The sequence below is a fragment of the Microtus ochrogaster genome, chromosome 8, assembly GCF_000317375.1.
Source record: "Microtus ochrogaster isolate Prairie Vole_2 chromosome 8, MicOch1.0, whole genome shotgun sequence".
Taxonomy (NCBI): Eukaryota; Metazoa; Chordata; class Mammalia; order Rodentia; family Cricetidae; genus Microtus; species Microtus ochrogaster.
The window spans coordinates 9345025-9352996 of record NC_022015.1 but is presented as its reverse complement, the minus strand read 5'-3'; the positions used below and the strand labels follow the sequence as shown (position 1 = coordinate 9352996).

Sequence of the window (7972 nt, the reverse complement as noted above, 5' to 3'; positions counted from 1 at the left end):
AAAAAAAAAAAAAAAAAAAAAAAAAAAAAAAAAGGCATATACCATGGAAATGGCCACTCTTTGTGGCTGAAGAAATGGTTCTGAGGTTAAGAGTGCAGATGACCTGAGTTCAGTTCCCAGCATCCATCCTGGGTGGCTTACGACTGCCTATAACTTCCGCTCTAGGAGACCCGATGCTTTTATCTGTCTGGCCCCAAGACACCCACCTAAGTAACTACCTCTGCCATTTTCAACGAGACATCAGTCCCTTTACCTTGCTGTATATAACCGTCACCCCACCATCCATCTCCAGCACACTTGGCATTTTGCAAGAGTGTGACATACAGAGATCCCCATTTCTCCTCCTCACTGACTGCCAGACAACATTCCATTTTCTATTTCTCTGAATTCAGGTATGCGGACTGGACACCAACAGCACCATACTCTTTTGTCCCCAACCAGCTCTGCATGAGGCCACAGTGTGTCTCCAATGGAAGATCCCACTTATTCTTAGTGTTCTGTTACAAGCGTGAGAGCTCAGCCATCCTGATCCCCATTCCTTTGTGCGGCCCTGCCTCTTCAACTCAAAGCAAGGGTCCCACGAAGGAGCATGGTGCAAGGTGACTTTCAGAATAAATTCCAGGTAAGGAAAAATAAAGGTGAACTACTGCAGCAAAAACAAAGCAGGGCAGGGGGGTGGTCGAGAGGCATGCGGTGCAGGAGGCACAGGGATGAGAACAACTTGACTCTGCCAACTTCCTTCCCAGATGGGATGTGCTGAGCGTGTTAAACACAGGAGAGCGGGTGATGCCAGGCAGCCCTGGACATCCCAGAGGAATTTCAAAGGTCTAGATAATATTTGCTTTTCCTGGCTCAGGGAACCCTGCTCACTCCGGGTTTCCTGGAAGGGTTTGCTGGGAGTTTCTGAGATGGGATTTGCTCATGGTCACAGAACCAGCAGATGGACAAGAGGTCAGGATACAGTCTGCCTTGAATGCAAATATGCATCACAGCCAGGCTATGGTGAAGGAGAGTCCTAGAGCTTGCTCTTGCTGCAGCTGGTGTTAAGCTCACCTGCAGTCCAGATGCCCATTCTCCAGCACCTTCCAACCACCTTCTCTGGGTGAGCCTCTCATGCTTGGCTCTGCTGTTAATTGAGCACAGGTAGCTCTTTGATGTGGGGACTGTCTTAGGCATTTCTGGCCTTATCAACCAGATGCCAGCAGTACCTGCCCAGGATGACCAAACCAAAAAGGGCCCAGCCCATTAACCAGTGTTGATGGATTTACATAGGCAAAATCTTCCCTAGTTGAGAAGTCATCATTCGTAACTATTTCCAAAAGGTAGTCTTCAAATAGCAGCAACACCAAAACGGGGAAAATTTGTGCAAAGTGCAAATGCCAGTCCTGGTTCATGCTCCTGAGTCAGAAATTGAGGGTGTGGAACAAAATCTGAGCGGTGAGAAGTCCGCTCCAGGGGTGATGGTGATATGGGGTAATATTTGAAAACCACGGGTGCAAGCCTGGGATCCTTAGCCCCACCAGCACATCAGATCCACATGGATATCTCAGGCCAACAACAAGCAAATAAGATCCAGAAAACCATGCTTGGATACAGCCAAGGGGCAGGCAGGGCTTTCCTAGCATGTGTAAGACTTAGGGTTCCTTTCTCAGCATCACGGAAAAACAGACCAAAGCAAAAAATACTTCCGTGTGCCATGCCCCAATGATTTCTAAATTCTGTAGAGTCACATGTTGAGCTTGGGTGTAGGATGGACCATATATAAGACAGAAGTCTGGTAAGATGATACTGTCTGTGGAGGCTGTAGCATCTCACTTGGTGTAAACACAATAGCTGGGGGTTGCACAACTATGAAGTCAGTTAGGGCTCAAGCAAGGGTCCCTTCATGAAGCCTGAGATGACATTGAGTGCTTGGATCCATCCTTCCTTAGAAGTCCTCAAGTGGCAATACCTGCTCAGACTTCCTGGTACCTATGTTTTCCACCCCTCCACACATTTAAGCAACCACATCATTCCTTCCCAGATGAACCCTAGGTCCTCATAGTTCCCTGCTCTAGATATGGAGTCTAAGGCTGGCTCACCCTTAATTCTTTCCCACTCTTTTTAAAAAAAAAAGTCTCCCTCTACTCTCTGACCAAGCATCAGGATATTTTCCTGCTCACTGATTTTCTTTCCTCCTATTCAAGTCCGGAGTTATTAAACCACAGCCCGTGGCTGCGCCGTCTTATTGATTTTATTGTAGAGAGCCCAGGGATATTCTAATGATGTACAGCTCAATAAATGGAAACTGGTGGGATGGATATTGATGGCGTATGGTACATTTCCCTGCAATTCATTGGGTCCCAGTCGCTTGGCCAGCTACACATCATCTGTGAAAAAGCTAGGCTGCAGCCCATGGGTTCTGGTCCACCTTGCTGGTGTGGCCTTTTCCAGGCACCAAGGATGAAAGGGACATTATAAAAAAGATAACGTGATGCTCTATGCCTGCCTGGCTGGGTGGTTTTACGTCTCTTTTCCACATTGCATGGTGGAAGGATGGAACTGATTATCCTCATTTCCTAGGTAAGGAAACAGGCCCAGAGCAAGTTGTAGACCTGGCCTACTAATCACTGTAGAACTGGGATTCAGATCTCATTGTTAAACCTAAAATACCCATGCTACACCATGACAAAGAATAAAAAAAAAAAAACAGTCAAAATTGGCTACCTACTGAATGAGAGGTGATGTGAGACAACCTCCCAACCTCTCAAAGGAAAAAACAAAAAAACTGGGGTTGGGGAAATGGTGACATTGGTAAGGTATCTGCATTGCAAGCCTGAGAATCTGAGTTCAGATCCTCAACACCCATACAAAAAGTAGGGTGTGGCAGCTTGTGCTTGAGGTGGAGACAGGAGGGTCCTGAAGGTCACTGGCCGGTTTAGTCAAATCAATGAGAGACCCTGTCTCAAAAGGTAAAGGTGGAAAGTGACTGAAAAAAAAATCTCAGGTGAATTGCCAGTTCACACACACACGCATGCGTGCACGCACATACACACACACACACACACACACACACACACAGAGAGAGAGAGAGAGAGAGAGAGAGAGAGAGAGAGAGGAAGAGGAAGAGAGAGAGAGAGAGAAATAAGTATGTATGTCACACACCACACTCATACATACCAGGAAGAAATAGAAAGAAGCTGGTGGATCCAGGACATGGCGACATGGCAAAGCTTCCTTCCTCCTTGCAATCACTGACTGCTTCCCTGCAAGGGCTACTCACCATGCTTGGGTAGACGGGGCTACCCACACATCACAGGGCATCCACCATGACTAGTCTCCCAAACAGACTCCTAATACTCATATTTTCCAAGGCTGCCGAGGGGACAAAGGATGCCTAAGGCTGGACCAGGTGGATGCTGCCCTGGATGAGGTAGAGGAGTAACGTCCATCACAGAAGGCTTTGCTCCTGAGAGGCAAGCTCTCCAGGAAGAAGAGATGATAAACACAGGAACAGCTACAAGATTATCAAGGTAGAATATACAATGGTGGTCATGGTGACTCTTACTATAAATAACCTTGCAAGAGAGAGCATCTCCTCTCTGTCCTGCTCCAACTTTGTCTCTGCCACATTCTGTCCCTTTTTTCAAGGGAGTTCCCAAAGAATTTAGCAACATGAAGCCCCTCTTCGGGTTCTCAATGCCCAGGGAGTAGGGTCTTTATCAAAGATGCCATCAACAGGAATCACTGTGCTGATTCCAGTGTGTCACAAAGTCTGCTATGTCATGATGGTTGAGCTGTGCACTCAGTTAAAGGATAACTGGTTAGAGGAGGTCACAAGGGTGGAGTCCAGGGTCGATGAATTAGTGTCCTTATGAAGAGTAGACACCAGAAAGCCTTCTCCCTCTAAGACAAGGAAGGCAGCTATCTGTAATTTAAGAAATTGCCAGAACTTAGACCATGTTGGGACCCTGACCTTGGATTTGTAGTTTCCGCATATTGGGACAATGTATTTCTCTCCTTGAAGGCATCCAGCTCATGTTCTCTTGCTATAGCAGCTCCACTAATCTGACTGCTACTCAAGTTGGTATGGGTATGTCCTTTGGGCTACAGTCTACAGAATGAGTGATGAGGTCACTGGACAAGACTGAAGGAAGAGAGTCTCCATACAGAAGGAACGGTGTGTGCCAACATCACCTAGTGCATCTCAGCATGGTAGATGAGAGGCAGGCCCATGTGGCTGGCCCACAGAAGCCAACTAGAAGCACTGCATTGCATGGGAATGGCCAGACAAGAGGACCAGTATTTGTAGGGTTGGGTACCATTCTAAGGACTGTGTTGGGAGAGCTGCTACACAGTGGGGAATGGATTGTGAGCAGGTCCCGTTCTGCCATTCCAAAGTGAATAACACAACGCACAGCTTCACAGCACAAAGTGGGGAGCAGGCAGGAGGCAGAGGTTCCTCTGCAACCTCCTGCAGCCTTGTGGCTCAAGGTGTTGCTAATGCCCACTCCAAGATGTACTTCTTGTCCTTTGACCCAGAGGTGGACGCTTCCTTCCAAGTTCTTTCTGGAGTCTTGAGTTGCATGACATTTTCTTCTCTGTCCCCTCTCTCCTCTCTAGAAGGGACTCACAGGCTCAATAAATAGGGCCTGAAACCGGCAGTGACTCATCTGTTTTTATTACCTCAGGGCCTTTTGAGGAGCAAACAACTCTTATTTACTTCTCAGGGTAAGGGTTTTGACAACAGGTTTATTTTTTCCAACTCTCCAAGGACTCGGTGAGTAACACTCGAAAGTTAACAGTACATTAATTAATGCCAAATTGGTTGGAATTTTCCTAATAAAAATCCTTATAGTAATCACATTATGGGCCATTAACGCTGCCTCCTGATCATAAACCATGAATATGTGTTGCAGGTGCTCAGTTTTCAGCTCTTTAAGAAGGGACGTTTCCCCCATTGGCAACCGTTTGTCATGTTAATGCTGTCACAGTGCCCGATTCAGACAGGAGTCTAAGTTTTGTTCTCTTTCTGCTGGTCCTGAGGCCAAGCCTCCCCCTCTCCCCCACAGTACCACATAGGAACCCTGCCAACACTTGCAAGTGAAGCCAGCATGTCTGCTGTATAAAGGGAGAAACTGAGGCACAGAGAGAGTAAGTATTTGCTGACCACCAAAGTGATGGATTTTCAGTCCAGGCAGCCTGATTCTAGAACTTTCTCCCACCTGCCTCCAAGACAAGAGTGCCAAGTGAACCTCAGCATCAGGGTCCTCTATGAGGACTGGACCACTAATGTGTTAGGTTTATTTCAACAGTGAGGAGCACAGAGGTCAACCTAAATGCAATGGGGTATTTGTTTTCCCTTTTGCTTGTTTTTTCCCATCACTGGATCCCCAGGATGTGCGGTTGGCAATGTTGGGGACACCAGGGGCATATGGGATAAATTACTGTTGCAAGAAGGAATGGATATTGAAACATGTACTTGAGAAGGTTCATGGTAGTGGGATCCACTCTCTGTCATGGTGACCCTTGGGTGGGGCTTGAATGCAAAGACCACAGACTCTGCACTAAAGATGCTGAGGCCCTGGGATAAAGATAAGGGGGAAACTTATTTTTCTCAACCCCAAGAACTTCATCTTCATGGGTGCTTTTGGTTGTTTCTTTGATTTCTCTATCTATATGGAAAGTTCGGACTGCCGAAAATTCAAGCACATAGGACAATATTAAGAAAGTAAGAAAGGACCCGGGGAGATGGCTCAGTAAGTAAAGGCACTTGCTGTCAAGTTTGACAATCTGAGTTTAATTCCTGGAATCCACATGGTGGGGAAGTGACCCCTGCCCCAAGCTGGGCAGGTACCACGCTCATGCATCCATTCATCATGGTGCTCTAGCTTGTGCACATACAAATAAATGGAAAAAATTAAAAGAAGAAAGAGAAAAATCAATATCCTGGTGTATTCTAGTCATTGAACATATTTGAAATAGTTCTATACACAAATCATATATGTAAGCATATATGCAACACATTCCTACACATTCCAATTTGCAATATGTCTCCTGTCCCTAGCAATATATGCTCTGTGTCTTTTCCACATAGATGAATATAGGCCTCTCTCTCCGTCCACCCACTTGCAATTTTCACAGAGCAGGTACTGCAAGCAGTTGCCCTGCGGGGTGCCAGGACTCACCAGTGAGTAAACTCATACAGACTTGGTGTCTAAGAAGCTTAGAATCTGGTGCAGCTGGGCTGTGGAGAACAGGCTGTTGGGGGAGAAGGTAATGGTGCTGGGGAAGTTTCTAGAACTTTCTGAGGGAGCCACAGTGAAGCTAAGACGTCAGACAAGAAGAGTGGGGAGGTAAAGAAGATGTCACTAGGCTGGGGAGATGCTTAAACTCAATCGGAGTCCCAGAACCCAAGGACAAAGTCGGGTGAAGTGATCCTGGTGACAACGGTGTAGTGGGAAGCAGGGAAAAGGTGAATTCCTAGAAGCTCGAAGGGCCAGGTAGTCTAATCTATTTGGTGACGGTCTAGGCCAATGAGAGGCGAGGTCTCAAACAAAAAGGTGCCTGAAAAATGACATGCGACTCAAGGCTGTCCTTTGCCCTATAGGCACGTGCATGTGTACGCATGCATGTACACATAGGTGCACACACAGCCACTTGAACATGCACAAACACACGGATGCCTCCATTCTACACCAAAGAAGGCATTGCTGAAGAGAATAAGGTACAGATGGTTTTAGTTTAAAGAAAAATGAGGGAGACAAGAGATACATGGAGCAAGGTTGTGTGGGGACTGTGGCTTGGACTTGGTTTTCCTTTGGGAATGTCCTGTATTGTGGGTAGTTTTGTAGTAGAATAAGCAAAACATCTTGAGGAAATAATTAATGGCCACTTGGTTCTTTCAGGATTGGCTTCAAAGCCAGTAGCTACAGTGCCTTGGCTGTATTTGGAGAGAAGGAGATTTGCATACTACTGCTTTCAAATACATCCACGTGCAGATCTCACCAGGGATCCTCATCCTGCCTTCTGAGATGACACCCAGACCACACCCAAGCTTCTTCTGGATGCACAGCTCTCAGATATGTGGGATGTGTTGTGTACCACACTGCGGCCCACCTTGCTCCAGGTGCAGGCCATGTCTGTACACTCAGCTCACTCACACTTCCTCTGTCTGCACTTAACACCCTGGTCAGAACAATCCTTCCTGGGACTAACAAGGAGGCACCGTCAGGGGCGGCCAGAAGGCTGAATACAGACGAAGGTTACCACGAAAGGGCATCTTAGGGACCTTCAAGCATATGGCAGCAGAAATCCATTCATTTAGAATGTCATAAGTTTGCTACGTCTTTGTTTGGGTTTGACTGACATGTCCCCCACAGGTGCATGTGTTTGGTGGTGCAGTTTGGGATGGCTGTGGATCCTTTGTATTACTCAGCCTAACTAGAAGGGGAAGGCAGGCCGGGGGCAGAACTTAAAGATTCTGTCCATTTTGCTTCGGCCCAGGGCTTCTGCTTGCTGGTTCATATTGATACATGGCATCACTACCTCAAACCCCACCACTATTTATGGAGGTGCCCAGCTGCTGTGCCTTCCCAACGCAATGAATGGTGTCCTCTAACTGTGAACCCAAATAAATCCTCTCCACCTTACGTCTCTTCTGTCAGGTATTTGGTGCCAGCAACAAGAAAAGTATCTAATACAAATGTGGGGGTGGGGTGGGGTTGGGTGGAGGGACAGCGCCACTTCTTTAACGAACAACTACCAAGGGCTGTTACCAGGTAACAGACTGGAAAGTCAGGCAGTGGACCAGCCTGCAGGGCCCTCTCCCAGAGAGTCTCTCAGTACATGGCTGCATGAGGCTGTGTCACATCTTGCAGCCACCAGGGCCTCTTCTGGCAGCCAGCACTTGGTCGCATGTTTGAAGCCACTGGCTTGAAAGTTCTTGTTCCATTCTACTAGCTAGCCCAGAAGAAGAGCAAAGAGGAACTTT

General features: G+C 47.1%; 1 protein-coding gene across 1 annotated transcript in view; it reads right to left on the bottom strand.

The window, feature by feature from the left end:
- Positions 1-7972, bottom strand: part of Xylt1 (xylosyltransferase 1) — a 296401-nt gene that overhangs the window by 91167 nt on the left and 197262 nt on the right. The window lies entirely within an intron of this gene.